Source organism: Anser brachyrhynchus, assembly GCF_964034855.1.
Source record: "Anser brachyrhynchus genome assembly, chromosome: 3".
Classification (NCBI taxonomy): domain Eukaryota; kingdom Metazoa; phylum Chordata; class Aves; order Anseriformes; family Anatidae; genus Anser; species Anser brachyrhynchus.
This window is the reverse complement of record NC_137696.1, coordinates 105,201,443-105,228,709: the sequence shown is the minus strand read 5'-3', so window position 1 is coordinate 105,228,709 and position 27,267 is coordinate 105,201,443. Positions and strand designations below refer to the sequence as shown.

General features: G+C 38.9%; 1 long non-coding RNA gene across 1 annotated transcript; it reads right to left on the bottom strand.

Moving 5' to 3' along the window:
* Positions 1–1,238: 1,238 nt before the first annotated feature.
* LOC308192091 lies at positions 1,239–26,790 on the bottom strand. The gene is made up of 3 exons (XR_013948542.1): positions 26,513–26,790; positions 12,230–12,372; positions 1,239–3,834 (listed from the first exon to the last, which is right to left on the bottom strand). It is a non-coding gene; the product is annotated as an uncharacterized lncRNA (long non-coding RNA).
* Between the last annotated feature and the right edge of the window lie 477 nt (positions 26,791–27,267).

Sequence of the window (27,267 nt, the reverse complement as noted above, 5' to 3'; positions counted from 1 at the left end):
CTCTCCAGTGGAAAATGAGGACATGTTCAGCTAAACAATTATGTCCATAACTTTAAATTTTGACACATGAAAGAAAAAAGTATATAGCACAGTGAAGAGTGGACATACTTGTGCTGCCTTTAAACTAGATAACAAGGGAAAGCAGTAATACAGCCACTGGAGGAAATAAGGAGGAAAATATGTCATGTTCAATGACCACAGATGGTTTGTATTCTGTTTGCTAGTCCATACCACATTTTTACAGTTATCTTCTCTTCTCCTAGTAAAAGTAACTTCATTGGTGATTACCTTTAATTTAGATTGTCACCTTCATTTGCTGTGTAGTAGCCGTAGTAGATTAAGGCACGTGCAGAATGAAGTCTTTTCTGAATTAAGACACCTGTGTAAGTAACTTGCTATGCACCCCCTGGATTATCTGAGTATCTGTCTATTCTTGCACTATGTTGAGATTTTTATCTCTAAACCATGTCTTTAAAATCATTGGGACACTTATTGCAAACAGGTACAATTTCAGAAATTCATGACTGCTATGCAGAGAAACACAGCAATAGCTTTGAGTTACCCTTTAGTAGTGTTAAGGAGACATTTTATCCTCCACTGTGGATTAACAAATTATATAGCTCAAGAAATAGATAAATACATACAGTTCTAGGGCTTCTAGTCATTTCCCATAGTGCAGATAGTCTCCACAGTCTGACAATCAGACCATTTCTTATTTCCAGGATTTTTTTACAGTGTTACTTACTCAAAAATTGATGAAAGATTATTTAGAAAGGACAACAGCATTATAGTTTGGAGACAGAATGCTTTCTGGACATTTTATTCCTTCTTTTAGGTACTTTATTTTCCTGTTCTTAGGAAACTTTATTTAGGTATTTTATTTCCTGGCTGAAAATGTCAAGGTGCAGAATGGTTGGTTAAAAATTCAACATGATGCAGAAATATTAAGAGTGTTTCTTAGAAAACATAACTACCTATTAACAACCTAAGATACCCACCTCTCCTGGAAAAACTAATTATTTCTGATTTTAATTAACAATTCTAAAACCAGCATTAAACATCCTAAATCAGCACACATTAAGATGAACAGTACATACAATTAGTTCAAATTCAAGCTGCAGAGCTGTAGGTCACACATATTCTTTATACATCCTTTATCCTATATATGTCTATAATCAGATGAAGGTCAAGGGGATCTGTACAAATCAGAACTTGCTAGAGCACAGCTTCGGGTTTTATATTCCTTGTACAACATGTATAAGACTTGCCACGTGTAATTACCTATAGTCTTAGTGGTTCAAAATGAGAGACGTAGTCATATAACTTTCATAACCTCCCAAAGTTGTGTGTAAATGAATAATTGGTACAATTGCCATGACACTAGCAAGTGATTCTGTTTCTGAATCTGGTATGATCCTGCTCTTCATGGGTTGGTAATTAACCAAACAAGCTTCCCACATGAAAGGTGAAATTCTAGCTGTACTGCAGTAAATGCCAAAACTGATGTCAGGATGGCCAGGATTTTATCTAGAAAATTGAATTTACTTTCTTAAAAGAGAACATATTAAATTTCCTTTCTTAAAAAACAAACAAACAAACAAACAAAAATTTACAGTACAAAAGTTATGTAACATGCAATATCCCATTCATCAAGACCTACCTGGGGCTACCTTACCAAATAAATACTTTTAAGAGGAAGGAAAGAGCTGAAAGCAACCCTTTGTTTGTGATGACTGTGCAACTGGAACAAGAATTAACAGAACACAGGGAAGAAAAACAAACAAATCTTCAGGCACATGACTGCTCAGGTACAGTCTGGGTCACTGAAAACTAGTTTTCATACTAAATCAGTCAAATAGAAGATAATGTTTCTCCCTATGAACCTTGACAGACTCATAACCTTAGACCATCAAAGCTTCTACTAAATACTGATAATAAAATTCATTGGTGTGTTACCCAAAGGTTGACTTAGACAAGGGAAGAAAAGTAAAAACAAAGAAAGAAAACACAAAACTTGTCACATAATACTTATAGGTTTCATCACATATATTTTAATGGAGTTCATTCACAGAGTGATAAAATTGTCTGGGGTATTTGTGTCAAAAAAACAAAACAAAACAAAACAAAAAAAAACACCTTCAGATTTTCAACCCCACTTGAATTTTCAGTGAATACACAACATGATGTTTATAGATAGGCACTTTGATGTGAGCTACAGACTGTATGTTTTTAACTAACTGCTAATGCTAGCCTTCCCTTCCCCCAAAATGTCACCAGCAAGAAAAGATATAGTCTCACTTCATGGCAAATAGTTATGTCTATTGCTTAATTTTGGTGGCATGCAATGGGCTTATCAACAAAATTCATACAAAAAATGAGAATTTCTCCTGATTTTAATTATTAGTTATGTTTCATTTAGATATTCCTATTGTTGGATAAACAAATATAAAATTTTAAAGTCTGCATAAAACAAAGTTAAAATTATTGTCTTAGGAACAAAAGAAAGGTAAGAACAAACATCATCCATCAGTTAGTACTAAACAATGCAAGAGTCCAGGTCCTCTCCATCTCATCTTCAGAAGAAGAAACATACTACCAAATAGAAATGGCAATCCTTTTTTTTTTTTTTTTTTTTTTTTTTTCTTCCACTGAAGGTACAGCTTCTTCTTACTTTGTCTGTCTAAGGTCCATTGACTGCTGAAAAGCATTTATCTTCTCAGGTAGGCTCAGTAAAGCCTCACATATTTCCTTTCACTCAGTCTCTAGGTAACCATGAAAAAACCTGTATACTTGACACTGCACCAGAGTTGTTTCAACTGCAGTGGAACACATTTTGTGCCATCTAAATTCTGTAGCATATCACATCTTGGAGGAAAAGGTGATTTCAGAGCTACAGGCCAAAAGTGTGGAACGATTTTCTGTAACAAGCCTCTACAGAAATTAACTCAGGGTCCAATACTGAAGAAAGAAGAAAGCTGAATTTCAGTGCATGCTACTGCAATTAGGATCAGGCTTTCTGTGCCTCCACAAGCAAACCAAAACTTTCTGCTTAATTTACAGAGTTCAGATCCAGCATTGATGAAATTAACAAGAGATGAAAGAAAACATTTTGGCAATTTCTAAAGCAAACAAGAAGTCACGGTTTGCTCTAGGAGGCAGACATACCCTCTTACTTTCACAACAACTTTACTCAAGGGAGAAGCCTTATGTAGCCAAATATGCGATCATACATGTTCTTTCCCATGCCTCATTCCAAAGTAACTGTGTATTAGATACATTTCCAAGTTGATACAAAGAGGCCTCATTTCAGTTTCAGTGTTTTTATGAAAAATTGCCCTAACTTTTTTGGCAACATATGGCAATGAAGCATTTTCTTTTTTATTTTATTTTATTTTATTTTATTTTATTTTATTTTATTTTATTTTATTTTATTTTATTTTATTTTATTTTATTTTATTATTTTATTATTTATTTTGTATTTTATTATTATTTTTTTAATATTTTTTATTTTTCCTCTTCCCTTCTCCTTTGCTCTTACCCAAAGTCACTGTATGTTGACAAATCCAAGCATTAGTGGTACTTTAGCTTGGAGAGAAAGCAGGTATTGGAGTACACTGACGAAAGCTGCTGCACAGGATTCAAATAACTTGGAAATGCACATATCAGGTTTATATTTACAAGGTATCACCAACTGGGGTGAGTATTTTTTTAAGTAAATAGACCACCACTGGGACTATGTCAGCACCACATCTGAAGTGGTTTCCACTTTGCATCATCGGACGCCACCATTCCCCTGTGTCTGAGTCTGATCCTTTCTTCTGCACTCCATGTCATCTGGACCAGAAATCAGGAAACAAGGGACAAAAATGAACTCAGGTTTCCTCACAGAGCACAAAATAATCCCTTTTGGGCCAACATTTAATGGAATTCATTTTACACAGTTTAAGTCATTTCTGTGAAGACCAATTTCCTCAGTTATGTTAATAATAATCATCTAGAGTTCTGAGATGCAAAAAAGTGACTTTAATTTCTCCTTCATGGAGAAGACACTTTGGGGTTTGTTTGTTTTGTTTTGCTTTTGTCTCCTCTGGATTTTTTCAAAAGCTGAAAATTTAGCTGACTTGAAAATGCGTAAAGGTAAAGACTTCTAAAATACTGTTTTGACCAAAAAATAAGTGCATTCATCCTCAGTTATAAACACTAGCTTGCTACTAGTCATTACTCAGTGACATAAAGCAGTATTAACATTTCAACCTGGCCTCAGTACAATGCTGGTCAAGCAGCAATTACACTACAGTATAAAGTTACCATCAGGAGAAATACGGAGAGACGAAAAGGTAAGGATATAAGACAAACTGCTTGACCTTGAGAGATCAAGCTGGAAAACATGTGCAGGAATGCTTTGAAAGTATTTCAAATGCTGGAGAACATTAATGATGCCAATATTTCTAAATGTATGGTATGACATGGCACCCTTTCCTTTGTATTGCAGCATAAATACTTGAAAGTTCTTATGGGCTGTGCTCTGTACACCGACACAATTCCACCAATGTTTGAACAAGATTTATTTCACTTCATCTTAGCTATCTAACCTGTCAACTACTTCAACCACCTAAAGTTCCTCTTCTGGAGAGACAAAGTCTTTCTGTAGTGGAAGGTGACAAATACTCATCCACCACCTATACTAGACAAGATGAGATCATCATTTTCTGGAGGTCATTATTCTTCTTTTTTGACTTTAAGAGGTTGCCTGCTTTTCTAGAGTAGATATTTCTCTCCATTGCATATAAAGGGAGCTTAGACAGCCAGCTAGGGGGAGATGACTGAACTATGTGAAGTTTCATCTTTTCATGTGAATCCCATCCTCTGTGCCTCACATCAGAGCTGTGTGACTGACCAGCAGCAGCTATCTGAGATTGACCAGGTGATATTCCTCCTCTAATGCCCAATCCATTTACTGAAAAAGTATTACAACACCATGGGAAAGCTTGCTGATATTTGCCCAAATAGTTCTTTTTGCTGCAATTTTCAGTGCTGATTCCCAGATATTCTTTCTGCTGTAATATTTATTTCTAGGGAAAAGGTTTCCTATAGATTTCCCATCTGTACCATTATCTAGGCTTGCAGCCATTATACTGCAACTGTCCTACTCTTGATAAAATTGCTCAAGTACAGCAAGAGTCTGTGAAAATTTTCAGAGAGGTCATCAGTTTACAGTCAAATATTGGATTGTGCTTAAATGCTTAAACTTAAAAATAAGCCATTTTATAATTATCTTCTGCTTTTCCATATCCAAAATATTTTCTAGATACACCATTTCCAGAGGGCTCTCATTAGATCATATAAATCAGCTTCATTCTGTATGCTCAACTTTGAGCAGCTAACAGCTGTTCTTTTGTTTAGTAGTCATAAAACCTGACTTTTTATCTTTAAGAGAAGGACAGATTGACTGTATCATAAAATATTATCATGATCACAAATTTCATTACTTCAATCTGTGCATATATTGTTGAATTTATAGTTAAATTTCTCTGACAAACAATTCATTACCATACAACCGACCACAAAAATCAAGCCATCTACATAAAACAATCTGCACTATTACAGTTAAATTGTGCAGCAGCTGGGAATGAAGGCAATTTAGATTGCCTAACAAATGGACAAATTTAATTAGTACAATAGCAATGGAACAATACCTAAAAAAAAAAAAAAAAAAAGGGAAGAACAGCAACAACAAAGCAGTTGTAATTCTTTCCATAAAGAACTCGCATTAAAGACAGTCTGCTCGGGAGTTTTGCATCCCTTTAAGCAGAGTCCTTTTGTGAAGTGCTGAGCAACCCCAGTTTTCAGTGAAAGCAGGAGGGGGCTCATGGAGCAGCATGGCTTAAAGTTCCCGTTGACTGCAAACACACACAGGTGCTCAGTCTGCTGTGGAGAAGAGCCAAAACGTATTTCTTTCTCTGGTAACCAGGAAGAATGGAAGAATATCTGCTGGGTTGTGGATTCACAATCAACTACAGCAGGACAAATGGCAAAGATTTTAATTCACAGACAGGACACAGCAATGGCAACATAAAATGCAACATGTGGAGATGTAGTTGAAATCCAGCCAGGCTGATATATAAAGCAGTGGCATCACAAATCAGCACCATTCAACTTGTACTGACAGGAGTGAAGTGATGAAAGGCAAAAGACGGTATAAATTTAACCATACGTTACCCTTTTGCTTAAAAGATCAAATGCAAGAGTCAGTTCCCTAATTTGTACACAGTGTAAAGTCAAGCTGTGGGCTTTTGTCTTTTCGACCTTGTTCTTCTGCTAATATCCTTGGTTACTGAAGGGATCCATGAAGAGGCTTTAGCTAAGTTTAGACTCATTGAAAGCAGCTCATTAGCTGTGCTCATCCCTCACTGTGAATTCCCAAAGCACAAAAAAAATCACTCTGCTAAATTTCAGAGGTGTTAAAGATAATCCAGCCAGCCTAAGAGGCATTTTTCTTTCCGTAGAATAAAACAATGCAGTATAGCTTTTGTTGCTATGTAATTTATGGCAAAGCTACAGACTGACTCTGATTGCAAGGGAGGTCCTCACAAAGGGCACTCTTTTGCCAGCCATTATTGCTTTGCCCAGGACATGCTGCACCTGCAGTACACAAAGCATGGCAGGTAGTTCCTTAAAAAGGGTGCAGGCTTTCTACAGGGCTTCTGGAAGAAAAGGTATCATTCAGATCCAGCATAAAACTGCTCACAGCCTAAGCATTTATTACAAAATAAACCTCTAAAATCTAAGGCTACAAAGGCTCTTGGGCAGCTCTGTTGTTAGAGTACTGAAGCTAAAGTATCCTGCCGATATTCTTGCTTCTCTGGCTGTATGAGGAAAAGGGATCAGATGTTTGGCATCTCCAGCTTTGTCTGTATCGGTGAGTATGATGGGCCAGGGACTGTGGGCCCTGGGGCTAACTGGCAGGGCACACCTTGCATCCTTTGCTCAAAGAGTTTTTTAGGAACAGTCTCTGGCAGATGCTGTCGTCCAGATTGTGCCTGGGCGTTCCTTGGGGGAGAGCTAGTTGGTGCATGCCAAAACCATGCCAGGGGTTATGCGAACAGCAAGTTTGGGCAGTCATGTGCCAGTGCTGAAACTTGTGCCCTAGCCCTGTTTTATTTACCATTATAGCCTTAGTCTCCGTTTCTCACTGCCAACTCAATAATTGTGGATGCTGTTCTCTCCTCTAAATGGGATGAACCCTTTAGCAGATGGAAGACAGAGATCACAGGGTACAGCGCCAATTCTGTGACTAAATAAAACTAAAATCAGACCGTGAGTCAGTGCCAGGGAGGAGTGGGTACGATCTCCAAAAGCAGAAGGAGGCACCTGTGGCCTCGGCTGTAACACAGTCACCCGAGGCGCAGAGCTGAGTTGTCTGGTTCCAAGTCTGCTCTTCAGACAGGGCAACCATAACTTTCTGGAGGTAATTTCAAAGCTCCTTCCCCTTCAGACATTTAATGTCTGCAAGCACTTGGGCAGAGTAGTGACAGCGAAGGCGTCAGTGCAGCATGACTGTCTGGAGCTTGTAGCTGCCAGAGCAAAGCAAACACAAGGCTACCACTGGACTGTCACCATTCAAAATCAGACCTTTCAGTAGGAAAAACAAAAAACAAAACAAACAAACAAAAAAAAAACACCTTTCACTGATTTCACTGAAATCAGAATCCCATCCCTCCAACAAGCCCTGAGCAACTGATACTCGAATACTCTTTTGTAAATAAGCAATCTGTTTATTGTCCAAATAAAACCATGGCTTGGTTGTTACTTTTTGAGCACCCAAGACCATGAGCTGGAGCAAGTTATAGCAGCTCACTAATTAAGGTATAATTATTTCAGACTACAATTACTTTAATGAAGGGATCACACTGCTCTTCTCCTCGCAGCAGTGCATCACAGCCATTAGTTTAGAGCTGCAAAAAGGCCGGTTCGGCAGCTCCTGATGCCCTGGGGACTTCGCACCATTTTGCAGTGCCGCGCTCGGCCCAGCTGAACCACCTGATGACAAGCAACAGGCACCGACAGAGAGCAGCGGGCCTGCAGGGCATCCTGGCTTGTATCAGGAATTGTGTAGATGGCAGGACCAGGGAGGTGATCGTCCCCCTGTACTCTGCTCTGGTGAGGCCGCACCTCAAGTACTGTGTTCAGCTTTGGGCCCCACAGTACAGGAAGGACATCAAGGCCCAGGATCATGTCCAGAGAAGGGCTACACAGCTAGTGGAGGGCTTGGAACATAAGTCCTATGAGGAGCAGCTGAGGGAACTGGGGTAGTTTGGTCTGGGGAAGAAGAGGCTCAGGGGAGACCTTATTGCTCTCTGCAACTGCCTGAAAGGAAGGTGTGGGGAGCTGGGGGTCGGCCTCTTCTCGCAGATAACCAGTGATAGGACAAGAGGGAATGGTCTCAAGTTGCTCCATGGGAGGTTCAGGTTGGAAATTAGGAGACATTTCTTCTCAGAAAGAGCAGTCAGGCATTGGGATGGGTTGCTCAGGGAGGAGGTGGAGTCACTGTTCCTTGGGGTGTTTAAGAAAAGGTTGGACCTGGTGCTTAGGGACATGGTTTAGTGGGTAATATAGGTGGTAGAAGGACAGTTAGATGAGATGATCTTGAAGGTCTTTTCCAACCTTAATGATTCTGTGATTCTATGATCCCATGTGCCGAATCCCAAGCCTACGTCACGGGCATGGTGGTGACAGCCCGACAGGGCATGTTTCACAAACTCACAGTAAAACTGTTAAGTTCATCTACTTGGCAGATCCTGTCTTGTTCACGGACGAGTGCGGATAACTCTGAGGTCTTTGGGCTTGAAGCTGAGCTGATGCTTGTGAATACTGCAGGCTGTCTCACTTGCTGCTCAGCACAAGACCAAGCCTAGGGCAGCAACCATGCAAACTTCAGAAGCAGAGCTTAAATATTTCATCCCCAGTAGCAGAGAGAGCAACCCATGGCACTGAGGACGTGCAAGCAGACATTGCTTGCCACACAGCCGAGCTGGAATCTTTGAAGCAGAGCACTACCTTTGAAAGGCAAAGGATTCCAACTCCCTCGAGCATATTATCCTTCAGCTGGAAAACTACAGCCTGCTCAGTCATTTAGAGACTGCCAGCAGCTGCCTTAGCACACACACAGCGTTGCAGGCCCCTGCTCTCAGCCATATATGCTTATCACCACCTACCTGCTCTTGGCTGCTCCCCACTTTTTTTTGTCCTGAAAGGATGTGGGGTGGCCACACAAGCTAACCAAATTTAGGGTTCATATTCTCAGGTGAAAATCACCCGCTGTGACAGCTTAACCCCTGATTTTCCTAGCGTCCACCTGCATGCATTGTTATTGCTGCGGCAGCACCATCCTGAGGCTGAGCCATTTCATAAAGGTCATCCTGCCCGTTTGGCTAGTGAATTATTGCTATCATATCTTTCCTGGCACAAAACCTGCCTTTGGAACATGTTCTAATAACAAAGCAGCAACCAATCTTCAGAAAATCCCACTGCTAACATTTCTGTATGCCTAATTTAAGTTGCTGCATCCATATATAGTCGGTAAAATGAAATGGCCTGATTTTCAGAGATGCTCATCTCCTCCATGTAAGTGCCTTTGCAAGACAGATGATTTACAAGGCTGTGCTGTAAAGCTTGTTAGCTGGTGGCTCTAAAGTTTAGAAGACTAATCTAACCTGACAGAAATAGGAGTTCTGTGGAGGGACCATCTCAGAAATATTTTATATGAATACACACCTCATGTAGAGAGAGATTGTTACCTGTCCTGGACTTTCGTTTTTGTCCAGGGTTTGGAGTCCTACAGATGGTTTCTACTGGACAGAGAAATTGATAAAGAAGCCAGACACTTCTTATATGTGGTCCCATTTATTCTCAACAGCAACAACAAAAATGCAAGCACAACATTGATTTAACAGGGAAGCTAACAGACGTAAAGTCCTCTTTCCAGTAGCCCCATCCAGTAAAACATGACCTCCCTACGACTCCAGAGGAGGAACTGCTCATTCCCCTCCATCACAACTTTGTCTGCTTTGGAGCCACATGTGTGAGGGGAACAAAGCTTCTTTTTCCTTGGCATCAAGCTCCTTTCCTGCCTGCTAGTAAGCCTTGCATATCTCTTTTTCATAGTGTCATACAATATATGCCTTTTTCTTGTCTTTTCTCTTTTTGATTTTCTTCTGCTTTTTTCTCACATAATCAAATATGTATCAGCATGTACTCTCTTTTTTTTTTTTTTTTCCTGGAAACTGTTTATTTCCACTCTTATCTGTGCTCAGATCATAATTATTTGCTATCTGAAATGAGTGGTGCCCTTCTGCCCACAGAAATCATAAGAAAGGTTCTCACAAGCTTTTCTGTGCCCTAGATGAAGACCTCCTTCCAGAGTCTTCCTTTGTGTGAGATGCCCTTCTCCCACAGATTTCACAGGAAATAAATAAATAAATAAATATTCCATAGCAGCTGTGAAACTGATTCAGGACCCAAAATCAGTGTAAAAACATAATTTTCTGATGAAGCAAGAATTGGGGAAAATATCATAAATCATTCAAAATTTCCATTTTGGACAAACTCTCTAAATCAGAGGGGAACGTAATAAAAAATATGGCTTGAGTGGGGTATTTATTTTTTCTTAACAGCTAGGTGCAGAGACTGATGTTGACTTTGTGATAAGGAACATTCAACAAAATACTGATTTTAGTTACTGATTTTAGTTACTGATGAGTACCTATTCAATACTGTACTTGCATGCTCTTCAAAATTTTAATTATTCCAGTGAGTAGACAGAATATAATTTACTCTTCCCATGAGACAGAAAATGAGCAAAAGACAGACAGCAAGCTCTGTTCTTATAATTCATTAATTCATTAATCTAGTAATCTATATCCCACATTTTTGCAAATCAAATTTTTCCTGTATAGTAAATATAGCCTGGCTAGACTTCGCTTGAGTATATGTGATTTTACAAATCTCCTTTCAGAAATCCTAGACTACTCTGCTTTTTTTCCAAACATCAAAGCAGAGATCATGGCAGCTGCCTTTTTTCTTTGCTAGGCTGGAAGTGAAAAATCCCATGAGTATATGCTGTGAAATAGAGATGCTGATCTGACAGATTTTGAGATCCTGTAGCCACTGGAAATCTGGCAGCTCACATGGAATCTGTATTGCAGATCTCTCTCATAACCTCATTTTGGGGTGTATAATAATATCTTCCATACACATCCTTCATTAATTTGGTGGGGTTTATGTTTTTTACTTCCTTTGAGTCCCGTCTACAAACTATAATATCAGCCATTTACTAATGTTTTCAGACTTGTTAAGCTTCTAAACTTTCTAATAATCTAATGTGCATTCAGTGACAGTTCTTTCCCTCTGTTCATCCCATTATCCCATTAATGCTACACTTTTTTTGGGGGGGAGAAAAAAAAAAAAGTAAAGCCATTTTAAGGAAAAGTGCAGTTTCTTGCACTGCTGGTTATAGGAAACCTTGCAGCAATTGCTTGTGAACCCAAAAGCCTTTTCTTTTCAGTAGCAGCACACGTTTATTAGCAAAAGAGGCATTATGTTTGCCTGTATTCAGTGTTTTTAATCTGCTTGTTCAGGAGCACAAATTGGCAAAAGAGCTTCCCATCAACTCAAAGAATAATATAGCACGTGTCAGGGTTAGGACACTGAGTATGACCCAGAGCTCCTACTGTAGACGTTCTGTGACTGCTGTGGTCACTGTAATTTAAATTACTTTAAACACAGCTTCAAATCACGCCAAAAATCCATTCACAGTCCAAACAAAATCAAGCCTTATACAGCCACATAAAAGCATTTCTTTTCAATTGAAGGCTCCATTTTTCTGCGTATGCATTGAAAGCACTACACATTTTCATAAACTGTCATCTAGGGAATATGCTATGTAGCTGGGTAGCTGATTATAATTAGCCAGCTATTTCTGCTGTGTTACACACTGCTCTTTAATCTTACTATTTCACCTGTGTTTGGTATAGCTTAGCAGCAAATGTGCAGATTTAAGAATAGTAACTCTATTTTGTTACACAAGATGACTTCTCAATCACACAAGAAACTTCAGACAGGACACTCATATAGTCAGAGGAAGCTGTTCAGTATGTCAAAAACTGAAATCAACCTTGGCCACAACATTTGTCTACAGACAATAATTGATTCAAACTTCTTTACAACTTACCATGTTTTTTCTACATTTCAGCTGCTAGGTTAACAGGACAACAACACATGCAAAACTCCCAAAGTGATATGAGCTTCCACGTATTTCATTTTGTATATTTCAAGCACATCTTTAATAAAACTTCTTTTGGTGGCTTTCAATTTCTGAAAACAAAATTATTACAAAATAATAATAATAATACAGAATTATTAAAACAGATTAACTCAATCAGGTTCCATGTTAAGATAATCTAGAAAATTATGATTTCTGGACCTATTTTCAGAACTAGACAAAGACAAGAAGTTTATATTTCAGCCAGTGTTCAAAGCCCATGTGTTTACCATTTTTAGAGCCCTCCATACCTGACTTGCATTTGAATTCTTGTAATCAAGCAAGATGGGAGTAGTTATATGCTTATAGCATCTAACATATTGTGGAAATTGTCTACAAGCCATATGGAAAAGTTATATTCATGAAATAAGTAAAAGAAAAATTCTGCAAAATTCAAGATCCATGTGTTGACCCAGAGCCTAAGATATCTTCTGGCATAATGACTTCGTACTAGGAAGTTTTTCAATCCTCCTATTTATGAAATTTCTAGATGACTTTTCTTTATCATTGTATATATGCAGAAGTGTTAACACTGTTTGTTTATTTCATCTCCTGGTCTGCATTCAGCTTCTTCCAATATATCCTAACCACATGTACGATAGTTAAAAGGCTCGTGTGGATTAGCATTTCTTTAGACCATACAGTTGATGGGCTAAGGCAACAAACGCATGTAAATATATAAAGAATAACTCATATTGTAGTGTACCTTAGTTATTCTGCTTTAAATAATTCATCAGCTTTCAGCCTTCATAGGGGACTTCTCACCCATTAAAAAAAATATACTTTTTACCATATCTCACATTGGGCACCAACAGCAGCAGGCTCTCCGTGTAGGTAGAACTGGATAAAAGCTGGACTAGATTAGATTTAAAAGATAAAACAAGAATGGGAAGAAAGAGAGGAAAGATTAAAGGATCTAAAAAAGATACCATGGTAACTTGGCCAGAGAAGGTACCAGAGGTATTTTTGGCTTGTTTCATGTAAGTGTGAAGGTCAGAATAAGTCTCAGTTGATATATTCTTCCAAATAATGTTTTGAAGTGGCCAGAACACCTCAAAACTCACAGAGAAGATGGATCTCTTAAAGGTCCTCCTGTCCTTCCCACTTTCCTTTCACTGTCATTCTTCCTCTCTTTCTTTCTACATCATATTCAGTTCAAAGTACAGATTTAGGTTCCAATTCAACTTCTGCTCATCAAATACAGAAAATGAGCAAATGTGTGCACTTTATTAGTCCTAATTTGAATAAGGATAACTATCTGATTTAGGACTGTGAATCCCTTGTGGAAAAAGGTATACTGGTATAAATCCACCTAAGAAAGAATTAGCATTAGATATGTTGGTATAAGCAGTTTTAAATGAATATGCCAGTCTTTACTTGGACAAAATTACTGCAAGGAAACAAAACTGAAGTGAGGAAGCCTATTGATTTCAATGGCATTGCTTATGCGAGTAAGCTACTAAATGAGAAAACAGTGGAGCAACCTGTTGTTCAAAATGGTACTGCTTTCTTCTGACTAAAAAGAAATCATTGACTGAGTAGAAGGGTAATCATACTCACAAGCTGTCCTAATTTTTAAGATGTTAATGAAGTATCCTTAAAAATAAGGTAATGTCTCAAAGAAAATCCACTAGTGCTCCTTCTCTGCAAAACAGAACTGGATTATCTGATTGCTTTTCTGCTGCACTCTTAGCTCTTCTAATTCTAAACGAATACAGTTGTCTCCTGCACAGCAGCTATATGTCCTTGTGTTCCTAGCAGAAGCCAACACATTGCACTTAGAAAGTAGGTAATTAGAGTGAGTAAAAATATTCCCGGGAAGGTGGGGGATAAAGGGGGCACGATACACCACATATTTATCTGGATTTCAGTTGTTGTAAGCAATATTTTTATTTCCAGAAGTGTTATATGTGGTAGCTTATAACAAACAAATCACAATACCCAATATGATGGACTGTATGTAAAATAAACCAAAATGGAGGTACTGGCAAATTTCATGCCACTAATAGAAATATGTCTAGTGAATGTCAGGGTATTTCAGTTAAATTTGGATATAAGAAATAGTTTTCATGAATAGAAAACACTGTAATGTCACAGACAAGCAGAAACAGCAGTACTTATCAAGTGAAATGTCAGCATGTAAAGCATATTAGAATCATGGAATGGTTTGGGTTGGAAGGGACCTTAGAGATCATCTAGTTCCAACACATGTTCTATATGTACTGTGAACATTTATCTTAGAGGGTATCCATCCTGTTTAGATTAAGTATCTGGTGTTTGATTTGTGGAAGAAGATCACGTCAATAAAGATGTAAAAGCTTTCTACCATTTGTTCACATAACATTTTACTCCTCGTTGTCAAATTCTGGGATCATTATTTATAGATAAGGGAATCCTGGATTATCACACAAGAAGGAGAGAGTTCTTCATCTGTTCATAATTTATTCTAGTCCTGCTGCTAGTTTTGGCAGTTCAACCATTAGACACAGTCAGACAATAAAAGCTCACAGCACGGTGCATATCTGTAGAGTTTTGCTCTGTTTTTGCAATCTTGGCAATAACATTCTTCTGTTAAGTAGGGGCAAAATCCTGCGTACCCTGCAAACATGTTTCTAGGTCAGCTATGTGCATTACCTGTTGTTGAAACAAATATGAGCCACATATAACCAATGACAGAATCTGGTGTTTTATCTCCAAAAAGTTTATTTTTATTCAGCTTCAGAATAGTGTTCAGATATGAGATAATAAGCAAAACAAAATCCAACTTTTAAAAGACTAAATGTGTTCTACTCTCACATATTTTGTCATTTTATCCTTATAATCACAGCTATGCCTACAGATCCAAAAGATAATTAACTATGTATGTTAACCGACGCTCTGACTAGGAGCTGACAGAAGTTATTGATTAACAGAAGTCATCACATATGCACAGAGGTTAACTTTGCCCTGTGGTTCTGTTGATCAGTCTACTTTTCCAGTTCCTTTCCTAGCAAAGGATTTACAGGGAAATTTTGACAAACTCTTTGACTGCCTCTGCTAAAACCAAGTAATTCCCATTTCCCATCTTCAAAAAAAAAAATCCCGTGGTTTTTACCTAAGTCCCCAGACAATTTTTTTTCAATGGAGGGAGCGCAGCCTGATCCATCCCACTGAACAAAGGGATGGCAATGCAGATCTCAACGCACTACCTGACCGTGAGTACCGAGGCCTTGTGTCTGGGTGCTACCCATTACACTTAAAAAATGCAGAGCACTTTCAACACTAATGAGAAATGCAACTTCTCTTCAGTGTTTACACATTCTTTAAAGTGGTCTAGAAATGTAGAATGCATGGGCAGGCTTGAAAAGTGCATCAAACTTTCATATGCAGCTTTTCCCAGGGGGGAAAAAATCTATCATTTTTGTTGGGACTTCTGCTGAGCGAGGCTAATCCTGCTGTGATGAACTTAAATGGCAGCAAGAAAAAAAGATTCTATTAGGCATTAGGGCAAACTTTTTAATGACAGGGATAGTAAAGCACTAGACGGATTGTCAGGGACATTGTTGAGTATCCATGATGAGAAATCTTTGAAAAACAAAAATCTGATGCCATGGCTGATGATGTCTTGGGGCAGGCAGCTTAAATAGATAATATTTTGAGGTTACCTCCATGATCCTCTGTTCCTTAACTTACTATGAGGACTGTGAGCAGAACAGGTCCCCTCAGCCTGGTTTAAGCATGTCCTTTGCATCTGACCATGTGCTGTGGACAGCATCACAAAACAGACTGCAGCAGTAATTGAGATGAGGTCCCCACAGGGACCTCAAGCAGACATGCAAAAAGTGTTGCAAGTCAAGATAGCTAAGGTGAATCTTCACACTAATGAGCGTGAGGCACAAGACACAGGGACAGATACAATTAGAGTTTAACAGAAGAAGAATTATGTGAGACTCCCCTTTCTCAATCTCAAAAGGGGGGAAAAAAAGGACTGCCTGTAAGTTTTATAAGAAAGCCATTTACTTACTGTTAGCAAATGTTCTCTTTCTACACTTTCTGCACAGCCAGAGCGCAAAAGAGCTCTAGACTTTGTTTGTTTTTCCATCAGTTTCTTGCTGGCCTTATTCTAAAGAGGATATAGAATTGAATAGGAACAGCAGGGTGGAAGACATCTATTAGGACTGAAGAGAAGTGTTGACATTTTTAGGAGGAAGTGTGAGAAAAGCTTTGTAGGATGCCATGAATGAGTGGAAAGCCTGCACCATCCTGTGCGTTCTTCAAAACAGGCTTCAGAAAGTGCTTATTACATTTAAATATAATCATGAAGATGGCAACAGTCTTTAATTCAATACCTTTAGATACAATGCAGGTGACAAGTGGTCACTATCATGTTGAGAATATTTAGTCCTCTTCATGAATTACAATAACATGCATAATTCCTACTATTTGTGTATTTATATCCTGAACAGATGGATTTCCTTGCCAGTCAAACTGGTAATCTCAGTTAGCATGCCAAGACTGGAAAGAACCCTGCTAGGACAAGTGAGTATCGCTGGTTGTTTGTTTGTTTGTTTGTTTTCATTTCTGCTCCAAGTATAATTTAAAAACAAATAAACAAACAAACAACAACAAAAACAGGCTGGAGTACATTTCAAATGGAATGAAAAGTAGAGGAGAGGAAATAATGTTTTTTCCACATGTGCTGCAAAAGAGAGACAAATAGATAGGGAGAAATATCATCAAATTTACATTGCCAAGACTAGACAGTAAAAACTTTTACAAACCCTGTGATACAGAGCCAAAGATATTCTATAACTAATCTAATTTAGGCATCTAACATCTGAAGGGATAACAGTTTAATGCATTCTAGTTTGAATAGTGTTTGATTCAGACTATGGAAGGCACAGATGGGAGTTTTCAGTTTCTTTTCCAAGGCAGGGTTTCTGACCTGTCCAATGACTGATCCCAAGATAAAAGAAAGGATAGTGAAACAAGGACTGGAGTTGCATTTTACAAAAAGTGAAGGAAATTCTCAACACTAGCAGAATGCATCTTCACTGACCAAGACAGCAATACAGCTGTGCAGTGAAAGACACATTAATGTATCAATAGCCACAGCATGTGGTTGGTTTTGTTTTGTTTTGTTTTCCTCTTTGCTCCTTGTATCAGTAATGAAGCTTAAAAAGTACATTTCAATAAAAAGACAGAAAGCAAACATCTTTCAGTGTACTATATTCACTTTGGGAGGCCTGTAACCTTCCTGTCTTCAAGGTCAGCAGTCTCATTAGCTTTGCAGCGGCTGAGCTGCAGTGAATAAGCCAACTACACAAAGCCCTCTGAAAATGCAGCTGGGTACAGTACTTCAACACTTAAAAAAAAAAAAAAATTGATCAATAATTACTACTCCCACAGTAAGACAGCCATGAATTATTCTAAACTAACTAGAGTGCACTCAACTTAAATATTTATTTTTGCTGCATTCCTTTTGAAGCATCTAGAAGTTGTGTTGTTGAACAGAATTGGTTTATCTATTTTAGACTAAAAAAAAGCAAGAGAGAGAAAAAAAAGCCAACAAAGCATAATATATTATTTCTCACAGACTGCCTAAATTTCTCAGTTAGACAAATAAGTCATAAAGCTGTGTATTTTTGCTTTTAGGATTAGAGTTTTCTTTATGAACATGTGCGTGAAAGTACATTCATGCCTGTGATATTGATATATTCAGTTATACATGGACAACGAATAGAGATATATGACCTTAATTAGAAATGATGTAAGTCTAAATAAGTGGACATAATCTGATGTCAGCTGAGATCATGAAGATGCAGAGAAAAAAAAAATATCAGAAAAGATGGCAGAAAGTAGATCTAGAAATCTGGACTGATGGAGCAAAGTCTACTTGACATCGTGGACATCTTTTCTGCTATAATTTTATCCTTGTAATCCATATGGATGCAAACTTCATGAATGTACATCCTTATAGCCTTACTGGAATATACCATTTTTTTCATGCAGAGTTAACATCACTATTTTCTCTCATAATTTTCTTTTTGTTAAAGAATAGTGCAGTAGTGATAACCAGATAGCTTTCCAAACTTGTTCTCCAAAAAATTGTACAAGCAATTTTTCATGCCCCCCTAATAATAATCAAGAAATTTAAAGTCATCTTTAGCCTTCTCTTCTTATGTTTTCTCCTTTTTTCTCCCACCTTAGTTAACCCTTCCTCAAAGCCTTGTCTCTGCCTAAGTTGGTGCTGAGCCTGTCCTCCAAGTCTATGGCAGAGTGAGTCAGAGGAGATCTCTGCAGATCCTCTGCACTTGCACTGATGCTGACTCAGCAGAGATTTCTGCACAGCTAGGCTGCAAGACTTAAAATTCCATAAAATGCAGCAGAATATATCACTTCACAGCAACATTTTAATAAGAGTTTTAGAAATAGGCTAATAAACTGAGCTCCTAATGAAAAGGAGAGAGAGAGAAGAGGATAAAATTATATAAAAATTATCTTTAAATTTACTGCTTAATCATATGTTCAGCTGTTCATTAATCTGCTGTAATAATATATCGGACCTTTTCTGTTATTAATTCATGTACTTTATCAATGACAATGGTTATTGTCCATCATTATATGTACACATACAAATGAATAGAGAGATAGGGATTTTCTCTTTTTTTTTCATTTTGAGTTCTCAAGGCTTATAGAGACTGCAGTTTTCCAAAGACTGAGTTTTCAGCACTTTCAGCAGTAAGCATTCCTATCAGCGAAGGCTCAGAAAATGAGGGACTGTTATCTTTCAATGTCAGATCAACTTCTGTGGGCAAAACATTTTAGTCTAGAGCACAAGAAAGAATTATCGTGTAAAACTCACAAAGGAGTATGCAGGTGCTCCAACTCACTCTGCTAAATGCACATCCTTCATCAAGAGGAGGAGAAGGAATGACATCCTAGAAGAGTGATTGTATGGGAGACACCTGAGAGTGCATCACTAGAAGTTAGCTTCATGTTGTCTGGCCATACCTACAAATCAGCCAGGAAAAGCTGCATTATCCTGCTAGAACTGGAGAGGGATTCTCTGAATACGATTTCAAAAGATGATTTACTGAACTTGATACTGGATAATTTTCAGCCCCACTTTAACTCCTGTAAGACAAAACTCAATTTTGTGTCTGAAACACAGGAATGGAAGTGCAGAGATCAGGAAGTTCCTCCTGGATGAGCACCAAGGCTTTTGTGAAAATGACAAATCTGGACATCACAGGTGGAGTAAGAGCATTCATTCTTAAGATACCACAAAGAATTCATATGAGCTTCTACCATGGCAGAAGTTTTGCCTCTCTCTGTTCTCCACACTCAGCATATTAGCTCATGGGATGCGTGGCAAAGAATCCTGATAAAATCACATTGATTTTTTATGTACTAAGGTTGCCAAACACTAATCTGCAAAGTCTTTACAAGGGCATATAGTGATAGGACAAGGGCTAATGGCTTTAAATTGAAAGACATTAGATTTAGATTAAATATAAGGAAAAAATTCTTCATGATGAAGGAGGTGAGGCACTAGAACAGGTTGTCCAGAGAAGCTGTGGATGCCCCATCCCTAGAAGTGTTTAAGGCCAGGTTGGATGGGGCTTTGAGCAACCTGGTCTGGTGGGAGGTGTCCCTGCCCATGGCAGGGGGTTGGAGCTAGGTGGTCTTTAAGGTCTTCCGACCCAAACCATTCTGTGAGTCTACGAATCTTGGGATAGCATTACTTTCTTCTGCCAAAGCACTTAATCTAAATGCTGCTATAATTTAATGAAGAAAATGTCACTTTGAAGGGTGCCTGGAAAAGGGATATGTATAAATATTTATTCCATGAATCAGAGAGATAACAGTATGACAAAGCTATTCCAATAAAATAACTGCCAATTGTGCAACCATTTTTCCCCCAGTGGGATGTCTTGGAATCAGTAGTAAAATCCGCCCAGCTCAACATCAGGTAAGAAAATATGAAATCTTTAATTACAAAATTCCTCCTTTAGCATTTTGCTGAAATTATTAAGGGATTTCTGTGAACTGCAGTTGTTTTCTTTGGCATGCAACCTGGATCTGGAGGTTTTATACTTCTTGATGCAAGTGGCTGTTGAAATCAGGGCAGAAATAATGAGGACTAAAGCACACAAGCTGTGGCAGGCCTTTTATTATTTCACTGAAAAATGAAGGGGGAGGCAGGGAATATATTATAAGTAATGTGTTTCTCAAGTTTTAAGAGTAAAAAAATAAAATAAAAATACTAGAAATATGGTGGGAAACACCATGGAAGATCACATCAGAATTATGAAAGCCACACAGCATTCTATTTTGGGGCACAGAAGAAAAAGTCTAGCTGAAAATAAAGAAAACTGCAAAATTCAGGTCCAATGACCCAATGGTAACAGCACAATACAGAATGTCTGCTTTTTAGTACTGCCTGGTTTCTCATGCCAGCTGGGCTGAGAGGTGCACGAAGCTCCCCAGAACTATGAACGCTTTTTCTACTAAGCAAGACAGTACCCGGCAATGGTCCATTCGTGCACAGAAGCTGGTAGAAAAATGCAGTTCTGCTCCTGCAAGGCCTCTGTACGTGCCCAGGTCACACAACTTCAGATTGTCTTTATTTTTAACTTCCTTTATCTGTGCTGACCTGATTGTGTTCCTGCTTATATGCTGTCTTTGTCATAAGGCTGGAGGCTACTCTTCGTCTTACTCTGCCCCTGCCTGGATCCACCTCCCACCACCATCTCCCTTGCATGGAAGTTAGAGCATTATCTTGGGAAGAGGAACTACAGCTCATAAATGTCTCAGAAATAGATTTTTCAGTCCCTGGTGACAGTTCAAAACCCACCACCTCCCTCAACAGCTCCTTTTCAACAGGAGGGAGCCTCAGCCCCATAGGTATTCACCCTCTTGAGAAGCCTTCAGCATCTAGCTCTTGCCCAGGCAGCAGCCCTGCATGCATTCAGCATGCAGGCTCTTGACAGAAGCAGGGCTCGTAGAATAACTTAGGTTGGAAAAGACCTTTAAGACTATCAAGTCCAACCATCCACTACCAGGTCCATCACTAAACCATGTCCCTAAGCATCACATCCACACATCTCTTAAATTCCTCCAGGGACGTTGACTTCACCACCTCCCCAGGCAGCATATTCCAATGCCTAGCCACCCCTTCTGTGAAGAAATCCTTCCTGATATCAAATCTAAACTTCTCCTGATGCAACTTGAGGCCATTTCCTCATGCCCTATCACCTCCAAAAAGAGACCAACCCCATTCATACTTCAGAATAGTCCTTTCTAGTAGTTTCTTTATCCTGTGCTCATGATAAGTAGCATTATTGAGTAATATATCTTTCAAGATTTCCAAACCTCCTGTACTGCCATCACTTCCCAACATTTTTGCAACCTTTAACTGAAACTTAATGGAAAATGCATTAAGGTAATGTTGTTCTTTGGCTTATATGTAGGCCTTCAACCATGGCCTTGCAGACTTATTGAAGGTGGCAGTTTGGGAAGTCTTTTTTATTTTCTTGCAAGTTTTTAAATGAAGATTTATTCTTTCATGATTTCCCTGTATCACAGAGAGCAGCATGACTGGAAAGCCTGTAGTGATATCTCTTAAAACTGAAATCAAATATAGCAGAAAATGAGAAGAGGGACACAGAAATCACAGCCCTGGCCGGTGGGCAGACAGTCACTTCCTGAGTAATGGCTGCTCTTAGATCAGCCCTTTTCTTGCAGTCAGAAACTCCTGGATCAATGTGAGCAGCTTCACACCTCCTGTCAACAATGACTTTTTTCCACAGACAAATGTCTCTGCTAGAAGATGGGGCAGCTCAGCAACATCAAGCAGACCGGTAGAGAGCAGCAGCAGCCCTTTCAGGAGCATATGGTAGAAGCAGCTGAAGGCAGCATTTCAGCTGCTTGGCTGTGTGAGCCGTATCTCCATGGAGAGAAAATCAGTCACCTTCTAAGATTAGATCCACCTCTGCTAAGTATTCCTTGCACACCCTCTGGTGAACACACACACAAGGTGGCAAATTCCACATGCTGAATTCACACACTCCTGTTTGAAAATAAGGAGACCAGGAATTGGGTGCACATGCTGACAGTGTTTATGGAGAACAGAGATACCATACAGAGATGACTGGGGAGTTCATCCATACACCAAACCATGGACAAGGGAGCACCTGCCCAGGAAAGCAGGAGCTTAGCGGTCCATGCCTCCTGGGATGCTTCTCTTCCAAGGCATGGGGACAAGAACATTTGGAAAGGCTACAGAGCAAAATAAAGGTGCAGAACAAGAACTGGCAGGTCCTGGTGATCTATAAGGACATCTAATTCTTTTAGTGTTCATACTGCTTGTATTCTGCAGGCACCAGAATCACTCAGAAACACAAGGCTAGCAATCCCCACCACGACTAAGTACAACAATAGGAGACTTTCTGCTTTGCGGATTTTCCACACCGTTAACCAAACCTGTACAAAGTGATGCTGTTAACAAGTAGTTAAGTGTGTATTCTCCCCATTGAATGTCAGCTTCCCCCATAATTGCAATTGCTACAAAGCCTGCAACTTTAAGAGGTGCTATTCACTGTGCACAGTAGAGGTCAAACCTTACCCAAAATGATTTTCTTACCACTTTGTCTAAACCACCACTCTTCACTTCCCTTTACAGACTTGCTCTTTTATTGATGAGAAAGAAAACTCTCATTTTTAGAGTGACAACAGAACTATTTTTCACCCATTTACTGTAGTATTAACCTGGAGAAACTATTGACATCAATAATGCCGAACGTCAAAAGAGGAAAATCAGGCCCCAGTGGCTCACAAAGGATTTAAAGGGATCACTGGTTCTGAAAATGAATAATTGAGTTTTCTGTGTCACCAGTGGTTTTACTTTTCCATCAGAAATGCAAGCTTCTTTTTCAAGACTGTTTTTCAAACTGTCTCTAAAAGGTCAGTATACTCTATGCTCAGCCATCTCCTGGTGGGTGCTAGTTAGCAGACACTTTAAGTCAAGCAAAAGATGTAAGGCAAATAATTTTGTCTTCTCATCTCCATTTTAAGAAAGGCCACTTAATTAAAGCTCTACTTATGAGATTCTGAGCAATCTGTAGATCACTAAATGCATGATTCTTTGGTCTGCTTATTTATGCAAAATCCTACTGATGGATTTCATGTGCTTAAGCAAAACCTTCCAATGGAACATTTTTAAACTGCTGTTCATATGTAAAAGTATTTCATGAGGAAAAAAAAGTAAGTTTTCTGGTTCACAGCATGCATTTGAACTCTGTTCTGAACTGCAGACTTTACAATAAATACTGTCCAGAAACACAGAAAAATTCCCAATAATTCCAGAATGAACAACACGCTGAAATAAACCCAGAGCTTCAAGAGCTGACATTAGTCATGTGTATTCTGAACAGCTGTCATATAAATCATTCCAAAACTTTAATCTTTAGTCCCACATTCTGTTCCTTTCTAGTTATTATTTTTTCCCGTTGTTCAAATTCCCAATAATAAAACCAAACAAACACGTCTTCTTTCTTATCAAAGCCAATAAATTTCTTGGCTTCTTGCTTCACATCTCAGCTGCCATATCACCATTTAACTTCACTCAGCCAATTCTAAATCATATAAGAAATTCATGACTGTTAAAGTTGTCTTAAGTTATTTATTGGAAGTGATATATTTACTGTGTGACTGGTTAATTTTTTTTATTTTTTTTTAACAATGTGATCACAAGCAGATATCAATTTTAACAAATGTTTCCTGTTCATAAGCATTTGCCTTAAAAATGTATTAAAAGAACTTCTATTCTACTGGCCATTCACTAGCAAGGTACTTTGGCTATTTATTAGATACTATTCATATTAAAGGATCAGTTCCACAACTCATATTGCAATGTAACTTGGCTACCTACTGGCTAATTGGAATCCTTTCAAGAATATTAACCCTGAAGCTCAGGATATTCATATCAGCTTTTAGCTGCATGACATGTGTGCAACTAAACAGGCCAAATATAACTGTAGCATAAGAACTATGCTCTGAAATTTGTTTGACGTTTAGGATATAGTTTATTGACATATCTTTTAGGAAATATTTTTAAGCTTGATCATAATCCAGTTCATAATCAATCAATATGTTTATAGCATAGACTTGCAAACCAAAGTGCAAATCTACAGACCTCCAGCAAGCCATTATGTAAAATGGGATATATTCCAGCAGAATTTCTTTTTCATTTATGGTGCCATGCTCTACTCAAAGAAATCAGGTCCCTTTGGTTTCTGCATATTTAACCTCAGAATTTAGCTACTAATGTACTGAGAAAAAAATATCAAAATGTTAATGAGAAACCTTTTATCTTTTGGAACAGTAATTGTCCTAAAGGGTACAGAAACACTTGGGCTACTAGATCATTATACCAAAACTGTCACAATGTTTTTAGCTCCACAAAAAAAAAAAAAAAAAAAAAAAAAAAAAAAAAAAAAAAAACCCTGATCTAATTACATGGTCTTTTTTTTTGTGCTGTGGTGGTTTTCATTAGTGACTGTGCCAGGACTAAATGTATCTACATCTATCCACATATAAACCTGCTTGATCCTGTCAAAGCGTGCATAAATATCCAATCACTTAAGAATGAGAACAAGTGGTAAAAATAATAAAATGCCTGCTCTAACAGAGGGGAATGGACCCAATAGATTGTTTTCTTCTATAGCCTTGAGCAAAAGCCATAAAACACTTTGAACTTCAGAATAACTTCCTGAAAAGGGACCCTCCCTTTCCAACCTGGTATTTCGTAATGCCTCACTAAAGGAAGTATCCACCCAGTACTTCCCAGGCAATCGCCCACTGCGGCGGTCCTCACATTCTTCTGTCACTCACCCACGCTTCAGGATGCAACACGGGTCTCCTGCACGCTATCTCAGGGCCTCTGGTTTAGACTCCCCTCTGCATACCTGCCTACATGCACACAAAGCCCACTGCCTCCTGCTCACATTAGGGGCAGAAAGCACACAACAGCCACCCTGTCCCTACAGAAGTACCTGCGTTCGCCCCTCTGTCATGGACAGTCTGGAGGTGTTTGCATGGCAGCCAGAGCTCAGGCCGTGCTTCCCAGCCCCTGGTGGTTCATCCTGACCTCCTCACCTGCATGGGGTTACAATTTCTCCCCCCAATAGGGAGCACTAGCTCTTGGAAACACCCGTCTTTATCTTGAAAGGTATTGGAGTTGGTTCTGTTTCCCCCTTCAATAAATTCTGAGGCCTTTTTGTTATTTAACAGAGGCTGGGATTCAGTTTCACGTCAAGAGATGCAAATATATGGGTGTTCAGCCTGCAGAGAGGCTCTCAGGACAGTCACTGTGGCCAGTGGACTCCAGCATCAGTCCAAACTGAGCAGGCCCTGTGTGTGTCCTTTGCAATACCCTGCAGAATCCAGACCCCTGCATGGGACTGGGACAGACATGACACAGGACTCACATGAGATCTGCACATCCCTGGGGAAACAAGCGCTCAGCCAGGGCACAACACGATGTTTAAAATGACACTAAATATTTACACTTCTGTAGTTAAATTCTGCTTGAACTGTTTTGAGGGTTAGACGAGACATTCTTTAGGCTCTGCTGACTGAACTAACTACATCTTTCTTGACTATACTAGAGACTTTACAGACTTTGTGATATTGTACATATCTACAGGTATAACCCTATTTATAGATGTCTTAATGTCTGTACTGAATCCCAGTGTGAATACTTAGGAATAAAGTTTTGAGCCAAAGCAGTCCGATAATTATCTTAATTTATACCACTGAGGCCATTGACAAAAGCAGAATTTACCTTTAATTACTCTATTTCTGTAATGTGTTCTGAGATATTTTGAATATGTATAAAGAAATGCAGAACGCTTCTCACTCTTATTGTTGGAAATAAAATAAAATAAAATAAAATAAAATAAAATAAAATAAAATAAAATAAAATAAAATAAAATAAAATAAAATAAAATAAAATAAAATAAAATAAAATAAAATAAAATAAAATAAAATAAAGATCTAGGCCAAAAGCAACAGATTCACCCTACTTTTGTAAGGCAGCTATGCTAAGACCATGCTAAGAAAATAACCATGTTGTGCTTTGTGGTAAAGAATGGCCAGTAGAAAATGTCCAGATTTCCCATCCCTCCTGTATGAGTTGTAGGAGGTTACCTGAGAACACCTGCGCTCCTCCTCTAGAGTGTGTGGTTGTTGCTTGTCCTTGCTACAGCTGACCAAGGTATGTACCTTCAGGCAGATAAAATGTGAGTGATCTGCAACCTCCTCTGGCCCTCCCTTCCAAATGCTGCCTGAGATGGTGCCAGCAAGTCGGACTGCATCTCACATACTCTCACATACTCTCACTTCTTTCCTGATGAAACCAATTAAAGACCAAGCCCCAGCTTGCCAATGAAACCCAAAACAAAAGGCTTCACTCTATTTGGGCAGGAGCTGCAGCTGCTGTCAGTTAGGGAGCCAGTCGGCCGAGAGGGCTAGCCTTCAGCCCTTGGTGCCATTTGTGTTTACAGGAGAAGTCTGGAGGGAGACGCCGGTGGAGCCAGCCCTAGCCTGCCACATGTGCTTCGGGAAACAGAGCCCAGGCGTACACATTCAGATCTGACTGGTCTGGCAGAAAGCTTTCCATGACAGGACTGTTCTCTTCTGGGAATCTGCATCTCCTTTCCTTACAAAAGTTGATCAAAGGAACCATGATTCACTTAAGGTTTGTTCCACTGTAAATAAACCCAAAGCCATAACCACAAACGCTTCACATGTGCTATTTAGCAGTATGTGAGCTATATCCCAGTCCCTTCTGGCTTTTTGCAACTAGTCCAGGATTCATTTATTACCATCCTGAGTGTCTAACTCCATCCTGCTGATCTATAGAAAAAAAAAAAAAAAGTAATAAGCAACAACTGAATATTATA